The sequence below is a fragment of the Odocoileus virginianus genome, unplaced genomic scaffold (assembly GCF_023699985.2).
Source record: "Odocoileus virginianus isolate 20LAN1187 ecotype Illinois unplaced genomic scaffold, Ovbor_1.2 Unplaced_Contig_60, whole genome shotgun sequence".
NCBI classification, from domain to species: Eukaryota; Metazoa; Chordata; class Mammalia; order Artiodactyla; family Cervidae; genus Odocoileus; species Odocoileus virginianus.
Window position 1 is genome coordinate 123,203 of NW_027224377.1, and position 23,665 is coordinate 146,867.

General features: G+C 36.2%; 2 pseudogenes; both read left to right on the plus strand.

Moving 5' to 3' along the window:
• Positions 1 to 12,185, plus strand: LOC110145688 (olfactory receptor 4A47-like; annotated as a pseudogene).
• An 8,376-nt stretch (positions 12,186 to 20,561) lies between these two features.
• On the plus strand, positions 20,562 to 21,492 carry LOC110145695 (olfactory receptor 4A47-like; annotated as a pseudogene).
• Positions 21,493 to 23,665: the final 2,173 nt, after the last annotated feature.

Sequence of the window (23,665 nt, forward strand, 5' to 3'; positions counted from 1 at the left end):
ATGGTAGAATGTAAGGTCTGTAATATTTTGCTTATCACTGTACCTAGAAAGATGTAAGGCTTATACTGAAGGAACCAATATCATGCAACAGATTAGTGAAGAAAATTTTATATAGTTACATTGATTTTTAATCAATTTATGCATTTTTTTTTTTTAATTTTTTCCCAGACAGTATTTATTTTTAGATTCTTGTCTTTTAAGTTATTATTTTTATTATGCTATTTAAAGTATTTAATGCTATATACTCTGTGTTCTTTATAAAATTTCAGTTGCATTATACACAAAACTTTTCATATAACCCTAATTTTTTTAAACTGTTGAAATGAAATAGATAATAATAAATAGTAAAAATGCAAATCATATACAATGGGAGAAAGTGTAGAATACATTTCCTATTATCTCTCAGTATATTTTCTAGTCCACTTCTGCAGGAGCACTCTATTTATTGATATCCATCTGGTAATAACCTATGTAAAAGCAATTGTATTTAAGTACATGTATTTTTTTTTTTCTGTGTAGGTAAACTTTGTTTTTTTAGTAACATCTATGAAGTATTTTCCTACCAGTCCATTTAGACCTAATCCTTAATTTTCTCATACTACATCATATTCCTTTATCGAGACATGCTGAAATTAATGCTTCCATTCTTTTTCATGTTCCTAAACTTTTTCTATGAAAAGTAATTTTGCAATAAATATATATTTTTGAATGTGTACAACTATGAGCTCCTGGAAGTGAAGTTGTTGATATATGTGCTGTGTTTGAATCAATGCTCAGGTAATACATGCATTTAAAATATTGATGGTCATAGCTATTGCCATCTTTGAAGTTGTACAAACAGCTACACTCCTGTTCACAGTTTGTGAGAATATTTTTGTCCACATTCTCAAAATCAACCCTGATAAATACTGATGGCATATGATAATCAGATTAAATTTACTCTAAATTTGATTTTATAATTTATCTCAAATCCTTTTGATATAATTGGATTTGAACATATTTTCATTTGTTTGATATAATTTGTATATTTTTTCCTAGAATTGTCTGTTAATCTGTTTTATCTATTCATTCAATTGTTGATCCTTTCCATGCTGATTTTTATGAAATAATTGTCTAATAAAGAAACAACTCTTTTACTATCATACACATAATTGATATCTTTTTGGCTAGTCCCCAGACAAGGTGTCCTGGAGCTGGTATCATTTTGCTGGTTGGTAGAATGGTCAGGCCAGGGTGTCCTGGGTGGTGCTGGCCTGCTGATGAATGGGCTGGGATTGACTGGCCTGGCATCAGGGCCATGGGCTGGTGAGTGGGGCTTTGGCCAAGTAGATCCTGGGGCTGATGCTTGCCCATTGGTGGGCGAGACCAGGACCTGGGACTAAGGCTAGCCCACTGATGGTAGAGCCGAGTCCCAGGGTCCCTGTCTGTGGGGCCAGGGGCCCCAGAACTTGTGTTGTCTGAGTGGTTGCTGGTCCCCGAGGGTTCTGGGCCACTGTCCTTGTTACTTCCCAGGGTTCTTGATCTCCTTAATCAATAGAAATTGATTAGAGACCAGACAAGAAATTCAGGCAAGGCTTTATTGGGGTCCCTGCTGCAGCAGGGGGTAGTAAGAACAAGCAACTCCTAGGTGGTATTGTGTGCAGGGGGCATGCACAATACCCTACTTTTCTCTAGACTCTCTGCTTTTTGCTCCAAGCTCTTCAAATGTGGTGTGTGTTTAGGCCAAGTCTCTCCAGCCTAGTCCGACTCTTTGAGGCCCTGTGGACAGTTGCCCACCAGAATCTTCTGTCCATGGGATTCTCCAGGGAAGAATACTGGAGTGGATTGCCATGGATCCTTCTCCAGGGGATCTTCCCAATCCAGAGGCTGAACCCACGTTTCCTGAGTCTCCTGCATTGCAGGCAGATGCTTTACCACTGAGCCACCACCAGGAAAGCCCCTATTACCTTAGTTCTTAAATTTATTTTAAAATTTGTGGTCAAATATACATAACAAAAATTTTAATTTTAACCATTTAAAAATTCACCCTGTTATGCAAACAATACCACTGTCTATCTGCAGGACATTTCCAGCTTCCCAAACTGAAATTCCACAGCTGTTAAATAAAATTTCCCATTTCCACTCAGTGAGCCCCAGGCAATCACCATTCTAATTTCTGTCTGTGAAACTGACTACTTTAAGTGCCTCATGTAAAGTGGAGTCATTTATTTTTTTTTGATTGCCTTTTTTCACTCAGTATAATATCCTTTCCCCATTAAATGCTGTTGGCACCCTTGTTGAATATTATTTAAACACATATAAAAGGTTTATTTTTAGACTCTCTTAATTCCATTAATTTGTTGTCTGTCTTTATTCCAAAACTGGTGGTGTGACTACTGCTGCTTTGTGTAATGTGGTAGAATCCGGAAGTATTAGACCAACTACTTTCTCCTTTTCAAGAATGTCTTGGCAAAAATTTGGAGTCCTTGAGATTCCATATAAATTTTTCTATTTCTGCCAAAAACATTTTTTTTTTGTTTTGATAAGGACTGTACTGAATCTGTAGGTCACTTATGGTCATATTAACATTTTAACACTATTAAATAACCCAGTTCATAAATTTCTTTCCATATATGTATGTGTTCTAGAATATTTGAGTAAAACTTTGTAGTTTTCAGTTTATAAAATTTTTGTCTCTTTGGTTATGCTTTTTCTTAACTATTTTATTCTTTATGATGTGCTTGTAGGTGGAATTATTTTCTTTATTTCTCCTGGGTTGTTCATGATGGTATAGAACTTCAATTCCACTTCATAAAAATCTCAACAACTTGGAGATAGAAAGAAGATATATTATAATAAGGATATATTATGTCAATATTATTATATATATCATATATATATATATATATATATATAATGCCAATACATTGACAAAATAAATCCATATATTTACAGATCACAGCTAACAACATCTTCAACTTTGCTTTTTTATTTTTTAAATTTATCTATTTTAATTGGAGACTAATTACTTTACAATATTGGAGTGGTTTTTGCTATACACTTTGAAAAACTGAAAACGTCCCCATTAAAATGTGGATGAAGAGGGCACACTCTCACAACGCTTTTTTAACATAGCATTGCCATAAAAAGTCTTGTGAAGACTTTAGAGTTTTCTAAGTATAACTCCTGTCAACTCTGAAAGTGAGCTAATTTCATTAATTATCTCACTTTTTAATTTAGTTTTACTTTCTTTAATAGTGCTTCTTTATCGAAAAATCTTTTATTTTACATTGGAGTATAGCCAATTAATGAGTGTCACCAGTGGCTCAGTGGTCAAGAATCCACCTGCAATGCAGGAGACTCAGGAGACAAGGGTTCAATTCCTGGGTTGGGAAGTTTCGCTGAGGACATGGCAACCCACTCTAGTATTCTTGCCTGGATAATCCCATGGACAGAGGAGACTGGTGGGCTATAGTCCATGGTCCTCAAAGAACTGGACGTGACTGAAGTGACTGAAAATTCAGGCACAGTCATTAACAATGTTATGATAGTTTCAGGTGGACAGCAAAGGGACCCAATCACGGATACATGTAGCCATTCTCCCCAAACTCCCTTCCCATTCTGGCTGCCACATAACACTGAACAGAGCTTCCTGTACTGAACAGTGGGATCTTGTTGGTTATCCACTTTAAATGAAGCAGTTTGAACACATAGATCTCAGTCTTCCTAACTATCTCTCTCAAATTATTCTCCGCTGACAACCATAAGTTTGTTCTCTGAATCTGTTCTGCTTTGTTCATTGGCATCATTTCTGTAACAGTGCTTCTGATGGTATTCATTTTCTATCTTTTCAATCTCATCTTAAACATATCCTTTTAAGAAAAATCATCTCTGGTTACATTGTCCATAGTAGAATTTTCCCTCTTATTTTCTGTCACACTACCCTATTTCTTAACTTATAAGTAGTGAAAAGAATAAAACTACTCTATTAAACTGTATCTTTCTTTATTATCTGAATCATAAATAAACAACATCCATGCAGGAGAAAAATTTTGCATGATTTTCCAACCGATTTTAGAAATTGCTGGGCCCTAACTCAATGTGCAATTGCTGGCATTACACAGGTGTCCTAACCTTTTAAAAATTGATAATTGGATAAATAATTGGCTGTTATCTCTAAAATGCTAACTCGTTTAGTTGTGTTTTCTGATATAATTTTATACCTCTAACAAAATTTTAAGCTGAGAATAAGTTCAGTTCAGTCATTCAGTCAAGTCCAACTCATTGCCACCCCATGGACTGTAGCAATCCAGCCTTTCTTGTCACATCACCATATCCTGAAGCTCACTCAAATTCATGTCCATCAAGTCAGTGATGCCATTCAACCTTCTCATCCTCTGTTGTTCCCTTCTCCTCCTGCCTTCAATTTTTCCCAGCATCAGGGTCGTTTCAAATGAGTCAGTTCTTCACATCAGGTGGTCAAAGTATTGGGACTTCAGCATCAGTCCTTCCAATGAACACCCAGGACTGATCTCCTTTAGGATGGACTGGTTGGATCTCCTTGCAGTCCAAGGGACTCTCAAGAGTCTTCTCCAACACCACAGTTCAAAAGCATCAATTCTTCAGTGCTCAGCTTTCTTCACAGTCCAACTCTCACATCCATACATGACTACTGGAAAAACCAGTAGCTTTAACTAGATGGACCTTTGCCTGCAAAGTAATGTCTTTGCTTTTTATTTATTTTTTATTTTTTTTTCTTTTTTTTTCCATTTATTTTTATTAGTCGGAGGCTAATTACTTTACATCATTACAGTAGTTTTTGTCATACATTGAAATGAATTAGCCATGGATTTACATGTATTCCCCATCCCAGTCCCCCCTCCCACCTCCCTCTCCACCCCATCCCTCTGGGTCTTCCCAGTCCACCAGGCCCGAGCACTTGTCTCGTGTACCCAACCTGGGCTGGTGATCTGTTTCACCCTAGATAATATACATGGTTCAATGCTGTTCTCTTGAAACATCCCACCCTCGCCTTCTCCCAGAGTCCACAAGTCTGTTCTATACATCTGAGTCTCTTTTTCTGTTTTGCATATAGGGTTATCGTTACCATCTTTCTAAATTCCATATATATGTGTTAGTATACTGTAATGGTCTTTATCTTTCTGGCTTACTTCGCTCTGTATAATGGGCTCCAGTTTCATCCATCTCATTAGAACTGATTCAAATGAATTCTTTTTAATGGCTGAGTAATATTCCATGGTGTATATGTACCACAGCTTCCTCATCCATTCATCTGCTGATGGGCATCTGGGTTGCTTCCATGTCCTGGCTATTATAAACAGTGCTGCGATGAACATTGGGGTGCACGTGTCTCTTTCAGATCTGGTTTCCTTGGTGTGTATGCCCAGAAGTGGGATTGCTGGGTCATATGGCAGTTCTATTTCCAGCTTTTTAAGGAATCTCCACACTGTTTTCCATAGTGGCTGTACTAATTTGCATTCCCACCAACAGTGTAAGAGGGTTCCCTTTTCTCCACACCCTCTCCAGCATTTATTGCTTGTAGACTTTTGGATAGCAGCCATCCTGACTGGCGTATAATGGTACCTCATTGTGGTTTTGATTTGCATTTCTCTGATAATGAGTGATGTTGAGCATCTTTTCATGTGTTTGTTAGCCATCCGTATGTCTTCCTTGGAGAAATGTCTGTTGAGTTCTTTGGCCCATTTTTTGATTGGGTCATTTATTTTTCTGGAGTTGAGCTGGAGGAGTTGCTTGTATATTTTTGAGATTAATCCTTTCTCTGTTGCTTCGTTTGCTATTCTTTTCTCCCAATCTGAGGGCTGTCTTTTCACCTTGCTTATAGTTTCCTTTGTTGTGCAAAAGCTTTTAAGTTTCATTAGGTCCCATTTGTTTATTTTTGCTTTTATTTCTAAAATTCTGGGATGTGGGTCATAGAGGATCCTGCTGTGATTTAACACCATACACAAAAATAAACTCAAAATGGATTAAAGATGTAAATGTAAGACCAGAAACTATAAAACTCTTTGCTTTTTAATATGCTGTTTAGGTTTGTCATAGTTTTTCTTCCAAGGAGTCTTTTGATTTCATGGCTGCAGTTACCGTTTGCAGTGATTTTGGAGCCCAAGGAAATAAAGTCTGTCACTGTTTCTATTCTTTCCCAATATATATGCCATGAAGTGATGGGACCAAAAGCCACGACCTTTGTTTTTTGAATCTTGAGCTATAGCCAGCTTTTTCCCTTTACTCTTTCATTATCATCAAGATTTCTTTAGTTCTTTGCTTTCTGCCATAATGATGGTATCATCTGCATATCTGAGGTTATTGATATTTCTCCCAGCAAGCTTAATTCCAGCTTGTGCTTCATCCACCCCAGCATTTCACATGATGTACTCTGCCTTAAGTACAAACAGGATGACAATATACAGCCTTGACTCACTCCTTTTGCAATTTGACCCATTTTTCCATGTCTGATTCCAACTGTTGCTTTTTGACCTGCATACAGATTTCTCAGGAGACCCGTAAGGTGGTCTGGTGTTTCCATCTGTTAAGAATTTTCCACAGTTTGTTGTGATCCACACGGTCAAAGGCTTTGGCATGGTCAATTAAGCAGAAGTAGATTTTTTTTTTCTGGAACTTTCTTGCTTTTTCAATGATTCAACGCCTGTTAGCACTTTGATCTCTTGTTCCTCTGCCTTTCCTAAATCCAGTTTGAACATCTGGAAGTTCTCAGTTCGCATACTGTTGAAGCCTGGCCTGGAGAATTTTGAGCCTGACTTTCCTAGGTTGTGAGATGAGTGCGATTGGGCGGTAGTTTGAATGTTCTTTGGCATTGCCTTTCTTTGGAATTGGAAGGAAAATTGACCAACTGCTGAGTTGTCCAAATAGCTGGCATATGAGTGCAACACTTTAACAGAGTCATCTTTTTGGATTTGAAATAGCTCAACTGAAATTCCATCACCTCCACTAGCTTTGTTCATAGTGATGCTTCCTAAGTCCCACTTGACTTCACATTCCAGGATGTCTGGCTCTAGGTGAGTGATCACACCATCATGGTTATCTGGGTCATGAAGATAATTTTTGTATAGTTCTTCTGTGTATTCTTGTCACCTCTTCTTAATATCTTCTGCTTCTGTTAGGTCCATAACATTTCTGTCCTTTATTGTGCCCATCTTTGCATGAAATATTCCCTTGGTATCTCTAATTTTCTTGAAGAGGTCTCTAGTCTTTCTCATTCTATTGTTTTCCTCTATTTCTTTGCACTGATCACTGAAGAAGGCTTTCTTATCTCTCCTTGCTGTCCTTTGGACTCTGCATTCAAATAGGTACATCTTTCCTTTTCTCCTTTGCCTTTAGCTTCTCTTCTTTGTTCAGTTATTTGTAAGGCTCCTTAGACAACCATTTTGCCTTTTTGCATTTCTTTTTCTTGGGGATGATCTTGATCACTGCCTCCTGTACAATGTCATGAACCTCTGTCCATAGTTCTTCAGGCATTCTGTCTATCAGATCTAATCCTTTGAATCTATTTGTCACTTCCACTGTATAATCATAAGGGATTTGATTTAGGTTGTACCTGAATGATCCTGTGATTTTCCCTACTTTCTTCTATTTAAGAATTTTTTAAAATTAAAATTAAAATTTAATTTAAATTTAAAATTTAAGATTTCTTTTCTTTTTTTTTTTTTTGGCTCTATACGGTCAATAAAGCAAGACTGGGAGCTGACTGTGGGTCAGATCATGAACTACATATTGCCAAGCTGAGAATATTGAGTAGTAAATAAAAGAATGGAAAATCTTCCTATGCCAGCTGTGGGGAATATATAACAAATAAGTTCACTGGAACAAAAAGATTGGGTTGACTTTATTCTTGATTGGCAGTAGTCTCATAATGATTCTAAAGCTATTTTTCCATCATTATGTTGCATCATTATGATATTTAAAATGAAATTTGGTCTAATAATTTATTTACTTATAGATGTTCTTTAAAAACTTTGTGGAAAATTCCAGTGTATTAATCAAAGCAAGAATCAGTCTTGGACACATTCCAATTCCAGGACTCCATGATAAAATCAGCTGGAAGGGATAAAATATTCTGAAATCTCACTCTTAACAGGGAGAAGATGCTATCCACTCAGTGACTGTGATACATTCTTACATTCAAAGCATGACAAAAACTCACAGCAAAATCTTTCAAAATCTGAGGTCAATTAGTCTGTCCATGTTAATGCGAGTGTGAGAGGATATAAACATTCAAATGTTATTTTTCATTTTGATGTTAATAGGAGATAAGTTGTGAAAAACTTCCCTGGGAAATGACTAGTTGATATCTATCTACGTTTCTATGAATATGGAAGATTTGCTGGTCATTTTGACACATTTCCTGATGTGATAAACTATTTTTTCCCCTGTGGGCCATGGAACACCTTTCAAATAACCTATATTTTGCATAAAAATGACCTTCTGAATAATCAGAAGATTCAGTGGAGAAAAAGGACAGACTGCCAAGTGAAATAAACTCAAGTAATAAGGCAGCATTTGGCCTCTGCCATCAAAGTGGATGAAAAATAATTTCAAATGTTTTGAATAACTTTAAATCATCCTTAGATTCTGAACAAACCTCCACAAGGTAAAACTAGCAGAAAATAATGAGAACCAGGCTCACAGTTGTATGACTTTCTTTATGTAAGAAATTAAATTACTTTGAAGTCAAACAAACTTAGATTCAATTCTATATGTATCACTTAGAAATGTGTGGAGTCTTTAGGGTTTTCTATGTAGAGGATCATGTCATCTGCAAACAGCGAGAGTTTCACTTCTTCTTTTCCTATCTGGATTCCTTTTACTTCTTCTTCTGCCCTGATTGCTGTGGCCAACACTTCCAAAACTATGTTGAATAGTAGTGGTGAGAGTGGGCACCCTTGTCTTGTTCCTGATTTCAGGGGAAATGGTTTCAATTTTTCACCATTGAGGGTGATGCTTGCTGTGGGTTTGTCGTATATAGCTTTTATTATGTTGAGGTATGTTCCTTCTATTCCTGCTTTCTGGAGAGTTTTAATCATAAATGGATGTTGAATTTTGTCAAAGGCTTTTTCTGCATCTATTGAGATAATCATATGGTTTTTATCTTTCAATTTGTTAATGTGGTGTATTACATTGATTGACCATTATACACCAGTCAGGATGGCTGCTATCCAAAAGTCTACAAGCAATAAATGCTGGAGAGGGTGTGGAGAAAAGGGAACCCTCTTACACTGTTGGTGGGAATGCAAATTAGTACAGCCACTATGGAAAACAGTGTGGAGATTCCTTAAAAAGCTGGAAATAGATCTGCCATATGACCCAGCAATACCACTTCTAGGCATACACACTGAGGAAACCAGATCCGAAAGAGACACGTGCACCCCAATGTTCATCGCAGCACTGTTTATAATAGCCAGGTCACGGAAGCAGCCTAGATGCCCATCAGCAGACGAATGGATGAGGAAGCTGTGGTACATATACACCATGGAATATTACTCAGCCATCAAAAAGAATTCATTTGAATCAGTTCTAATGAGATGGGTGAAACTGGAACCCATTATACAGAGCGAAGTAAGCCAGAAAGATAAAGATCATTACAGTATACTAACACATATATATGGAATTTAGAAAGATGGTAACGATAACCTTATATGCAAAAAAAGAAAAAGAGACTCAGATGTATAGAACAGACTTGTGGACTCTGGGAGAAGGCGAGGGTGGGATGTTTCAAGAGAACAGCATCGAAACATGTATATTATCTAGGGTGAAACAGATCACCAGCCCAGGTTGGATGCATGAGACAAGTGCTCAGGCCTGGTGCACTGGGAAGACCCAGAGGGATGGGGTGGAGAGGGAGGTGGGAGGGGGGACTGGGATGAGGAATACATGTAAATCCATGGCTAATTCATTTCAATGTATGACAAAAACCACTGCAATGTTGTAAAGTAATTAGCCTCCAACAAATAAAAATAAATGGAAGAAAAAAAATAAAAAAAATAAAATAAAATAAAATTGCAAAAAAAAAAAAAAAGAAATATGTGATTTTGGGAAAATGAATGATATGTTCTGAGTAGATTCCTCAATTATAAAATGGCAACTTCATTTCTTGTTATTGTAAATATTAAATATGATACATTAGACTATGAGTGCATGCTTAGAATATACTGTAGCAGTTTTGAGCAATAGAGTGATGTCATCAGAATAAAACTGAAAAAGACAATTTGAGCTGCTTTAGGAGAACAGATTTTTGGAGAGTAAACACAAAAAAACTTGGTAGGAGGGTACTGCAGTAGAATAGGAAGAAATTAAGAAGGGAATGAAAAATTAGTGATATATTTTGAAAGTAGAGTCAACAGGATTTAATAAAGTTTTATGAGAGTATCAAGTGTAGAGGACTGCAATTTTTTTTTTTTTGTTGGGACAATAGCATAGAAAATTATAGTATTTAATGAGATAAATAGGGAATACCTCTTTAAATTTTGTATAGGAACTGCTTATGTTTTTCATGGAAAATTTAAAAGCTAGTTTTATAAATACTAAATTGCCAGTCAATTGGATGTCAAAAACTAGAAATGTTGCATATACAAATTTGAAAATTAAGGGAGAGAGAGGGGCTGGAGACACAAAATTAGACTGCTGCAGCATTTATTGGTCAGGAAAAGGGAATAAATATTCACCTAAAGGCCTAAGATGTGTCATTGAGGTCTGAGTCAATTCAAGATAGGGATCTTCTATTCATAGCTAAGTCTACTCACATTGATTATGTAAATTATCTTAAGAGAGTCACAGGTATTACACATTTGTGACTTTATAAATGATGCTCTTTTTCATGGAATTCTCTTCCCATCTTTATTATTCTCTCATTAAACAAACAAACAAACAAACAACAACAAAAAAAAAAAAAACAGCTGAAGCATTGCTTCCTTTGGGAAGTCTTCTCTGATTTCAGTTTGATATACACCTGTGATGTGGCTCTTAGCACACATACGAATATTCAGTTAATGGCTGGAATTGCCTGATCACTCATTATGTATCATAGCATTGAGGGTAGTGTTCTATGGCTTATTCAAGCTGGTAAGTAAAATGTCAATGGCACATTGGACCCAAAGATACTCCATTCACATTCTTCTAATGAATGGATAAATTAAAAAAATAAACATTTAATTCTTTCCCCCCTTGTTTTATAGGTAAACTGCTTCTTATATGCGAATTCAGCTCTTGTAAGAACTAGTTGGAACCAAGTAACAATTTATCTTACTTTGTCCTCTTGGGCCTCACAAAGAATCCAAAGGAGCAAAAAGTCCTTTTTGTTATGTTCCTGGTCTTTTACATTTTGACTGTACTGGGCAACTTTCTCATTATCATTACTGTAACTGTCAGTAAGACTCTGAACTCACCGATGTACTTTTTTCTTGCTAGCTTATCATTTATGGATGTCACTTATTCTTCTTGTATTACCCCCAGATTGATTTCAGGCTAGTTCTTTGGGAGAAAAAAAAATTCTTTGAATCTTGCATGACTCAGCTGTTTGCAGAGCACATTTTTGCTGGATCCGGAGTCTTTCTTGTCTTGGTGATGGCCTGTGATCGCTATGTGGCCATCTGTAAGCCCTCGCATTATTTGCTGATCATGAGGCAGAGTGTGTGTGTTGTGTTGCTGGTGGTGTTCTGGGTTGGGAGTTTTCTGCGCTCAGTAATTCAACTTTGCACTGTTTATGGGCTCCCATTCTGTGGTACCAATGTCATTGATCACTATATGTGTGACATACACCCCTACTGAAACTCGTCTGTACTGACATCTATGTCAGTGATCTTTTAGTTGCTTTCAGTGGAGGACTGATCGGCACTCTTGGGTTTCTGTTCTTACTCATCTCCTATGGAGTCATCCTGCACTCTCTGAAGAACCCGAGTCAGGAAGGGAGGCGGAAAGCCCTCCAGACCTGTGGTTCCCACATCACTGTGGTTGTCTACTTCTTTGTTCCCTGTATTTTCATGTATGTAAGACCTGCTAAAACATTCCCCATTGATAAACTATTGAGTGTGTGTTTTATACAATCATAACACCCATTAATCTACAGTCTAAGAAATTCTGAGTTGACTAACGCTATGAAGATGCCCTGGAGAAGAAACATTGTATCTCATATTAAACAAATGCATCATCCATCATGAAGGGAGTCATTTGACACCAGGTTCCATTTCCTTCAAATGCAGGAACTATTTTAAATTTGATTCTGATTTCTCTTTCTTCTAGAAAATTATTATAACTATCATTAAATAATATAATCATATAACTGTGCTATTCATAAAAGTTTGCTCCAAGCTATGATGTAAGGTCCTTCATTCTTGCTTATCAATGTACCTAGAAAATTGTAATGCTTATACAGCAAGGCAGTAATAATAAATAAAAGATAATTAATAAAATGTTATATATGTATACTGATTTTTAATCAGTTCATGTATCTTTATCTTTTATACTTTTTCAGACAGAGTGCAATTTTCATTTAGATTCTTTTCATTTAAGTGAACTTTTTATTTACATTATTTAAAATATTTAATTCTATATAGGTTTCCTTCTTTACTATATTTCAGTTGCATTATACATAACAATTTTTACTTGAATACTTTTACTATTTATAAGAAAAATATAGTAAAATAGATAATCATAAAAGCATAAGTGAAACCAAATTATATGGGATGCAGTGTTGAATAAATTTCCTATTTTCCTTCAACATTTTCTAGTCCTCATACTCAGAGACTGGCCCAAATTTGTTTTTTCATTTTCATCTGGGAATAATTTGTGTAAATGCAAGTGTAAATGCCATATGTATGTTTGCTCTTTTTTATGTATGTAGCACTTTTAGTATGCAACATCTTAAAAATATCTCCATATCACTCCATATATATATCTTATTTTTTTCTCATCCTGCACAATACTCCTTATAAATATAAAGTTAATATGTTGTTTCCACTTCTTGCAGTTCATAAACATCTTTTATGGTAAATACTTTTCCAACAAATATATGTTCTTGAATTGTGGGAATATTACTGTAGGCCTGGGCTCAGTCTCTTTTCAGGGAATTTGGATTCTACAAGCCACAGAAAGAGTAAACCCTCCTCCCACCAAACTAAAATCAAACAAAAAACAGACTCATTAACAAAACTCAAAAAACCCTGTTAGATGAAATTCTAGAGATTTGGGGGGTGGGGTATGGAAATACAGACATATTTACTCAGTTTAGTTCAGTCGCTCAGTCGTGTCTGACTCTTTGAGACCCCATGAATCGCAGCACGCCAGGCCTTCCTGTCCATCACAAACTCCCGGAGTTTACTCAAACTCATGCCCATCGAGTCGGTAATGCCACCCAGCCATCTCATCCTCTGTCATCCCCTTCCCTTTCTGCCCCCAATCCCTCCCAGCATCAGGGTCTTTTCCAATGAGTCAACTCTTCGCATGAGGTGACCAAAGTATTGGAGTTTCAGCTTCAGCATCAGTCCTTCCAATGAACACCCAGGACTGATCTCCTTTAGGATGGACTGGTTGGATCTCCTTGCAGTCCAAGGGACTCTCAGGAGTCTTCTCCAACACCACAGTTCAAAAGCATCAATTTTTCGGCACTCAGCTTTCTTCACAGTCCAACTCTCACATCCATACATGACCACTGGAAAAACCATAGCCTTGACTACACAGACCTTTGTTGGCCAAGTAATGTCTCTGCTTTTAATATGCTATCTAGGTTGGTCATAACTTTCCTTCCAAGAAGTAACCGTCTTTTCATTTCATGGCTGCAGTTGGTTCAAAAGTAATCGTGGTATTTGCATTGTTAAAATTTGCCATTTGATATTGGAGTGCATTCTTAAATGTGGTTAAATTATATGCATCATTTTAACACACTTTTTTTCACTTTATGTTTTTTGCTAATTACCTATTACTTGCTCTTTATTTTATATGTCAGACTAGGGAAATGATGTTAGACAAAAAGCAAATTCAATTGATTTTCTTATTCGAGTCCAAAATGGGTGTTTAAGCAGCAGAGACCATTCACAACTCAACAATGCATCTGGCCCAGGAAATACTAACAAACAGTTCTGGTGCAGTGGAGTACAGTGGTGGTTCAGGAAGTTTTGCAAAGGAGATGAGAGTCTTGAAGATGAGAAGCTTAGTGGCTGGTCATCAGAAGTTGAAAAAGACCAATTGAAAGCAATTATCGAAGCTGATCCTCTTATAATTACATGAGAAGTTGCTGAAGAACTCAAAGTCAACCATTCAATGGTCATTCAGTGTTTGAGGCAAATTGCAAAGGTGAAGTTGGACTAAAGAGAAGCTCCAAAGCACTTCCCAAAGCCAAATTTGCACCAAAAAAAGGTCATGGTCACTGTTTGGTGGTCTGCTGCTGGTCTGATCCACTACAGCTTTCTGAATCCCAGTGAAATCATTACATCTGAGAAGTATGCTCAGCAAATCAATGAAGTACAGTGAAATGAAATGAAAGTTTCTCAGTCATGTCAGACTCTTTGCAATCCCAGGGACTGTAGCCTGCCAGGCCCCTCTGTCCATGGCATTCTCCAGGCAAGAATACCGGTGAAAGTGAAGATGCTCAGTTGTGTCTGACTCCTAGCAACCCCATGGACTGCAGCCCACCAGGCTCCTCCATCCATGGGATTTTCCAGGCAAGAATACTGGAGTGGGTTGCCATTTCCTTCTCCAGGGGATCTTCCCAACCCAGGGATTGAACCTGGGTCTTCTGCACTGCAGGCAGATTCTTTACTGTCTGAGCCACCAGGGAAGTCCCAGCAAATCAGTGTGATGCCTCCAAAACGGCAATGCCTGCAGCCAGTATTGTTCAACAGAAGGGGCCCAATTCTTCAGGATAATGACCAACTGCACCTCACACATACAATTCTTCAAAAGTTGAACAAACAGGTCTACTAAGTTTTGCATCATCTGCCATGTTCAACCTGATCTCTCACCAATTGTCTACCACTACTTCAAGCATATCGACTTTTTCAGGGAAAACAGCTTTCACAACCATCAGGAGGCAGAAAATGCCTTCCAAGAGTTTGTGGACTCCCCAAGCCTGGATTTTTACATATAGGAATAAACAAACGTATTTCTCATTGGCAAAAATGTGTTGATTGCAATGGTTGCCTATTTTGATTAATAAAGATGTTTGAGCCTACTTATTAATATGTTGATTTAATAGTCACAGTCTGAAACCGCAATCACATTTGCATCAATCTGTTTTATTACAACTCATTACAATTTCTATTTAAGACATCACTTTCCCATGTAGCATAGATTATTCCCTGTCACTTTGAGGGTAAACCCATCCCAAAGAGTGTTTCATCAGTAACTTTGGTACCTCTGTTTGCAAGGTGGAGTTTAAGTCCAATCTGTAGTGCAAATTCTCATTGCTTTGTAGGCAAGGAAGTTTCCTATTGTAAAATCTCATCTTTCCTCTGAAAAATCAGACAATCTGAAGTAGTCCAGAGGAGCACAAAATGCTTCAAAAGTGTTTGCTAACTTGCTTCTAAAATCTGAGTTTGAAACTCCAAAATAAAGAGTTTGGGTTTTTGTTCCTTCTTTCTTCCTTCTTCTTCATTTTTTTTTTTTTTTGGTCTACTTTCTTTATTGATTCATCCTGAGTACTTAAACAATTCCTGACCCACAGGAGGTACTTCAATATTTGTTGAATTGACTAAATAAAATTTTGGAATTAATATATACAGACTACTATATTTAAAATTGATAACCAACAAGGACCTACTGTATAGCACAGGGAACTCTGCTCAATATTCTGTAATAACCTAAATGGGAAAATAATTTGAAAAGGTTAGGTCCATGTATATGTATACCTGAATCACCTTGCTATACACCTGAACTAACACATTGTTAATCAACTGTATTCCAATACAAAATAAATATTAAAAATAGAGATTTTAATTTAGTAGTTTTGTTATTTGATTTACATATTTACCTTTTAGAAAGATTATCTTGCTTTATTTGAAGCCCATGATCTTTGCATATACTTTGGGCTCTTGTGCTATAGTTTATGTTCACATAAGTCAATTAATGAGGTCAACTCAGTTATTATGTTTATTTTAAAAATTGTGGTGAAATATGCATAAAAAATTTACAATTTGACCATTTTAAAGTGGCACTAAGTTAATTCACATTGTTACACAAACATTACCACCATCCATCTCTAAAACTTTTCCAGCTTTCCAAACTGAAATTCCACAGCCATTAGACAAAATTATCCATTTTCACTCACTGAGCACTAAACAGAGCAACTACCATTCTATTTCCTGCCTATGAATTTGACTACTTTAAGTGCCTCATGTAAGTGGAATCATACCATTTTTGTTTTTTGGTGATTGTCTTTCTATCACTTATAATTTCTTTACCCCATTAAATGCTTGGCACCCTTGTTGAAAATTACCTAAACACATATAGGAAGATTTATTTCTAGACTATATATTTTACTCCATTAGTCCACTGTCCTTCTTTATTTCAACACTGGGGCTGTGATTACCATCAGTCAGTCAGTTCAGTCGCTCAGTTGTGTCTGACTCTTTGTGACCCCATGAATTGCAGCATGCCAGGCCTCCCTGCCCATCACCAACTCCCGGAGTTTACTCAAACTCATGTCCATCGAGTCAGTGATGCCATCCAGCCATCTCATCCTCTGTCATCACCTTCTCCTCCTGCCCCCAATCCCTCCCAGCATCAAGGTCTTTTCCAATGAGTCAATTCTTCGCATCAGGTGGCCAAAGTATTGGAGTTTCAGCTTCAGCATCAGTCCTTCCAATGAACACCCAGGACTGATCTCCTTTAGAATGGACTGGTTGGATCTCCTTGCAGTCCAAGGGACTCTCAAGTGTCTTCTTCAATGCCACAGTTCAAAAGCATCAATTTTTCGGCACTCAGCTTTCTTCACAGTCCAACTCTCACATCCATACATGACCACTGGAAAAACCATAGCCTTGACCAGACGGACCTTTGTTGGCAAAGTAATGTCTCTGCTTTTTGATATGCTATCTAGGTTGGTCATAACTTTCCTTCCAAGGAGTAACTGTCTTTTAATTTCATGGTTGCACTCACTATTTGCAGTGATTTTGGAGCCCCCCAAATATAAAGTCTGACACTGTTTCCACTGTCTCCCCATCTATTTCCCATGAAGTGATTACCATAGCTTTGTATAAAATAATTTTTAATCAGGAGGTATGAGACTCCCAATCTTCTTTTTATAGATTGTTTTGACAATTTGGAGTCCTTGAGATTCCATATGAATTTTAGCATGGATCTGTCTGTTTCTGCAAAAAGTGATTTTGTGATTATGACAAGGATTGCACTAAACCCCTTGAGGTATTATTAATATCTTAATACTGTTGAATATCCCAGCTCATAAATGTCTTCTTGTATGTGTGTGTGCATGTGTGTTCTATATATGTCAGCAACATTTTGTAGTTCTCAGAGTATAAGGTTTTATTTTATTCTTTTTTGATGCTTTTGTAAGTGGAATTATTTTCTTAAATTCTCCTTGGGTTGTCCATGATCAGATAGAAATTCAATTTTCATTTCATAGAAAGAGAAATTTCATAGAACTAGACTTCATAGAAACCTCTCAACAAGTTGTAAATACCTTGACAAAGATCCATATATGACAGATCTACAGCTAATAACTTCCTCAATATGAAAGGTTGAAAGCTTTTCCATTAAAATCTGTAATAAGACAAGAGGGCATATTCTCTCTGGCCCTTTTTAATGCAGTACAGCCATAAAAATTCCTGTGAAAATTTTAGAGTTTCCTAGGTATAGCTCCTGTTTTCTCTGAAGTGAGATAGCTTTATTCATTAATTGTATTTAGTTTCAGTTTCTGTAACAGTGCTTCTGATGGTAGCCACTTGCTATCCTTTCAATCTCAGCTTAAGCATCACCTTTGAAGAAAGGTCATCTCTACATTTTCCACAGTAGAACTCTCTCTTCTCTTTTGTCACAGTATTCTATTTCTTTTATTTTTTTTCAGCAGTGAAGTTCCTATTTTGCCTTTTTATTTATTTTTTCCCATTTATTTTTATTAGTTGGAGGCTAATTACTTTACAATATTGTAGTGGTTTCTTATAAGCGGTGAATAAGACTGAAGTTACTTTGTTAAGTTGTCTCATTCTTTATTTTCTGACTCTAAGAAAGAAGATCCATGCAGGAAAAACCCTGCATTAATGTCTGTGTCTTCACTCATAGGACAGTTGCTGATATGAGAGAGGTGCCTAGACTTTAAAACAATGATAATGATTAGATAAAAAATTAGCTATTATATCTAAAATTTTAATACATTGAGTTGTTTTTTGATATAATTTCATATATCTAACCAAATTAAGAGATTAACTTGAGTACTAAACAAAAGGAAAGAAAATCCTGCTATGGCAGGTGGGGAAAGAAATAACCAATAAGTTCACTGTGACAAAATTTTTGATTATTTTTGATTGACTTTAGTCTCATAAAGATTCTAAAGCTGCCTTTTTTTTGGGGTATTGCACTTTTCTGATATCATTTATGTGACTTTGCCTATTAATATCTTTACATATAGATGCTTAAAAAAAACTCTGGGGGAAATCCCAGTGAATTAATTAAACAAGAATCAGTCTTGAACACATTCCGATTATAAGACTCAATAATAATTGCAGCTGAAAGGGATTAAACACCCTGTGATCTTGCCCGCTAACAGGAAGAAGATGCTATCCACTAAATAACTGGAATCAATTTTTCAGGAGGTCCTTTTATAGACTTAAAGCATGGCAAAAAAAATAATGAAAGTGTCTTTCAAAATCTGTCAATGAGTTTGGTCATGTTAATATGGCAGAATGAAAATGGTTAAACAGTCAAATATCATTTTTCTTTTTGAAGTTAGTAGGAAAGACGTTACTTCTGAAAAGCTTCCCTGCCAAGTAACTAGTTGATTTCTTCTATGTATATGTAAGATTTGCTACTCATTTTGATAAATTTCCTAACATGGTAAACTTTTGTTTTTCTGGGTGTTCACCATGGAATTCCTTTCAAATAGTCAACACAACACATAAAAATGTGCCTCTGAATAATCAGAAGACTCCATGGAGAAAATGGACAGATAGTCAAATGAAATAAAATGCATCCTCAAGTAATAAGGTGGTCTTTTGTCCTCTGTTTTCAAACTGGGTGAAAAATAATTTCAAATGTTTAATGTGTAACTTAAAGTCACCCTTAGATCCAGAACAAGCCTCCACAAGGCAAGGTTAGCAGTAAGTAATGGGAACCAGGCTCATAATTGTGGGACTGTCTTTATTATGTAAGAAATTTAATTACTTTGAAATCAATCAAACTTAGATTCAGTTCGAGGTATGTCCCTTAGAAATGTATGATTTTGGGAAAATGGATGAGATCTTCTAGCATTAGTTTCTTCAATTATAAAATGAGGATTACAATTCTTGTTACTGTCAATATTAAACAGTAAACTGTGAGTGTATGATTAGAATATACTCTAGGATTTTTGAGCAGTAGAGTGATGACATTTGGGCTGCTTCAGGAGAACTGATTGTTGGAGACTAGAATAAACATGGAGAGACTTGATAGGAGCCTATTGCAGTGGACCAGGAAGAAATTAAGAAGTAGAGAATTATCACATTTGTGATATATTTTCATAGTAGAGTGAATAGGATTTATTAAAGTGTTATGAGAGTAACAAATGAGTGAAGAGTATAGCAATTTTTTGTCTGAAAAATAACATGGAGAAAGCATTTAATGAGATAAATAGGGAACATTTCTTTAAATTTTGCTTAGAAAATGCTTATGTTTATTATGAATATTTAAAAAGCTTTTAAATACTAAATTGCCATTCACTTGGATGTCAAAATTAGAGATGTTGTATATCCAAGTTTGCAAATTAAGAAGAGAGGTAGGGACTGGGGACACAAAACCACCATTCTAGTGGTTAATTGTCAGGAAAAGGGAAATATCCACCTAAAAACCTAAGAAGTGTCAGCAAGGTCTGCCACAATTCAGCAGGGAACTTCCATTCACAGTTTGATCTACCCACATTGATTATGTAAATTACCTCAAGTGTGCCTCAAGTATTAGACTTTTATGACTAAAAATGCTGCACTTTTTGGATTTCTCTAACTTATTATTTTTTATTCATTCAATTCTTTTTTACACTTCAGCAGCTGAAGCTTTGCTTCCTCTGGAAAGTCTTCTGTCACACATATTTGATACACTCATACTATGACTCTTAGTGCTGTTTGAATATTCATTTAATGACACTAATAACGTGAGTCTGGAATTGCTTGATTTCTTGTTATGTGTCATAGCATTGAAGGAAAGAAATTCTGCCTTCAACTTGTTAATAAAAATGCCCATGACACATTGGACACTAATAGTTGTTCTATATTCATTCTTCCAATGAATGGGGGAAAAAATCCCATACATTTGAGCATTTTCCCCCTTTAACTTTCCCTCCTTGTTTTGTAGGTAAATTGCTTCTACTATATGAAGTCAGCTCCTGTCCAGATTAGATGGAATCAAGAAATAATGTAACCTACTTTGTTCTCCTGGGACTCGCACAGAATCCCAAGGAGGGGAAAGTACTTTTGTTTATGTTCCTGTTTGTCTACATTTTGACCGTGGTGGGCAATTTTCTAATTATAGTCACTATAACTGTCAGTAAGACCCTGAACTCACCAATGTACTTTTTTCTTGCTTGCTTGTCATTTATGGATATTGTTTATTCCTCTTCTATTACCCCCAGATTGATCTCAGACTTGTTCTTTGGAGAAAAATACATAACCTTTCAAATCTTGTATGACCCAGCTGTTTACAGAGCACCTTTTTTCTGGATCAGGGGTCTTCCTTCTGCTGGTGATGGCCTATGACCGCTATGTGGCCATCTGTAAGCCCTTGCATTATTTGGTGATCATGAGGCAGAGGGTGTGTGTTGTGCTGCTGGTGGTGTCCTGGGTTGGAGGTTTTCTGCACTCAGTAATTCAACTTGGCACTGTTTATGGGCTCCCATTCTGTGGCCCCAATGTCATTGATCACTTTCTCTGTGACATGTACCCTTTACTGAAACTGGTCTGCGCTGATACCTTTGTCATTGGTATCTTAGTTGTGGTCAGTGGGGGATTGATTTGCACTATTGTGTTTCTGCTCTTACTCGTCTCCTATGGAGTCATCCTGCACTCTCTGAAGAACCTGAGTCAGGAAGGGAGGTGGAAAGCCCTCCAGACCTGTGGTTCCCACATCACTGTGGTTGTCTGCTTCTTTGTTCCCTGTATTTTCATATATGTAAGACCTGCTAAGACCTTCTACATTGATAAATCATTGAGTGTGTTCTATACAGTTATAACCCCCATGCTGAACCCACTAATCTACAGTCTGAGAAATTCTGAGTTAACTTATGCTATGAAGAAGCTCTGGAAAAGACACATCATCTCCCATATTAAATAAATGCATCATACATCATGAAGGAAGTCGTTTGACATCAAGATTCATTTTCTTTTTTTTTTTAAATTCACAGATTTTATCAAAAAATATAAAGTGTCTATTGATAGAGCACACCATAAATAGGATTAAGAAATAAATAAAACACTTAGACAATTATTTCCATCTTCTATAGTGAACATATTATATAATAAGAAGCTATGATTTAATAAGGAAAAAAGGAAAACCCTGATAGAATATAGTAAAAGATATGAATAAAGAATATGTATACCTATATAAAAAGATCATTCATATCATTATTAATCCAAGGAACAGCAAATTAAAACAATGAAATAGTTTTATCTGAGCACCTAGCAAAGAGCAAAGGCGAGCTTAAACTTAAATGAAAGGACTAATTCCCATGTTGGAGTATGGAGAAGCAGTCACTTTCATATATTAACTGGTAAAACTAGAAACAAATACACAATTTTAAAACAACTTTCTAACCTATGTGAATATATATAAATTTGATAATAACTGTAAATATTTTAATTTCACTTTTAGGGATTTATCCTGCAGAAATACTCTCATTGGCGTCTAAAGATACATGGACCAAGATGTTCTTAGAAACATTATTTTTTTTTTTCTGTACATAGGTGATTTTTATTCTCTTCTAGTTATTTCTTCAATTTCTTTAAGTATAATTTTTTTTTCATTTATTTTTATTAGTTGGAGGCTAATTACTTTACATCATTGCAGTAGTTTTTGTCATACCTTGAAATGAATTAGCCATGGATTTACATGTATTCCCCATCCCAGTCCCCCCTCCCACCTCCCTCTCCACCCGATCCCTCTGGGTCTTCCCAGTGCACCAGGCCCGAGCACTTGTCTCATGCACCCAACCTGGGCTGGTGATCTGTTTCACCCTAGATAATATACATGTTTCGATGCTGTTCTCTTGAAACATCCCACCCTCGCCTTCTCCCAGAGTCCACAAGTCTGTTCTATACATCTGAGTCTCTTTTTCTGTTTTGCATATATAAGCAAGGTGAAAAGACAGCCCTCAGATTGGGAGAAAATAATAGCAAACGAAGCAACAGACAAAGGATTAATCTCAAAAATATACAAGCAACTCCTCCAGCTCAATTCCAGAAAAATAAATGACCCAATCAAAAAATGGGCCAAAGAACTCAACAGATATTTCTCCAAGGAAGACATACAGATGGCTAACAAACACATGAAAAGATGCTCAACATCACTCATTATCAGAGAAATGCTTCTATTTTTTGTAACTAACATTGTTAAATAGTAACAAAAAATATATGAAAATATTCTGTGTATACATTTTTCATTCTACTTCTCAACCTCCTGAAGATCGTTACACGCAAGTGTGTATGCTAAGTCCATTCAGTTGTGTCTGTCTCTGTGCCACCCTACAGACTGCAGCCAGCCAGGCTCCTCTCTTCATGTAATACTCCAGGCAAGAATACTGGAGTGGGTTGCCTCTCCAGGGGATCTTCCCAACCCAAGGACTCAACCCAGGTCTCCAAATTGCAGGCAGATTCTTTACCATCTGAGCCACCAGGGAGCCTCCATACAAGTTTATATAAGACTAAATAATTTTTTCTTCATACTGCTTAACTGTGATATAAAGATACACCAACACTGATGCATCCAGTCCTGTTCATCTTTTCCTCAGTCTTTTACTCCCCTAAGTTTGGAAAATACCCTTTTGACACATTCCAATATTCAGTTCTTGGTAAAGATTTATGTTATATGAAAGTCTGATTAAATAAATAATTCTACTTGTATACTTTAATTATAAATAATAAAGTTGAATTTGAGCATCTATTCATAGGTTTAAAATGATTTATATTCTTTTCTCACAAATTGCCTATTAAGAAACTTTATATGTTTAGTTGATTGTTGATCTTTATCTATACCGAAAGGCATTTAATTATATACTAAAAAAAAATCCCATTTCCTTTGTATGTGGAATTATTATTTTTCTAGCTTGTAATTTGTTTTTCTTATTTTTATACTGTGCAGAACATTTAAAATTTAATGTAAGCAGAATATTCTTCTCCACATTTAACTTTTTAAGTATTTTTGCTATTTTATGTTTTATATTTAAAATTGGAAACCATCTACACATCATTTGTAGGGATTACATTTCAATTATTGCTCTAGGTTTCCAATT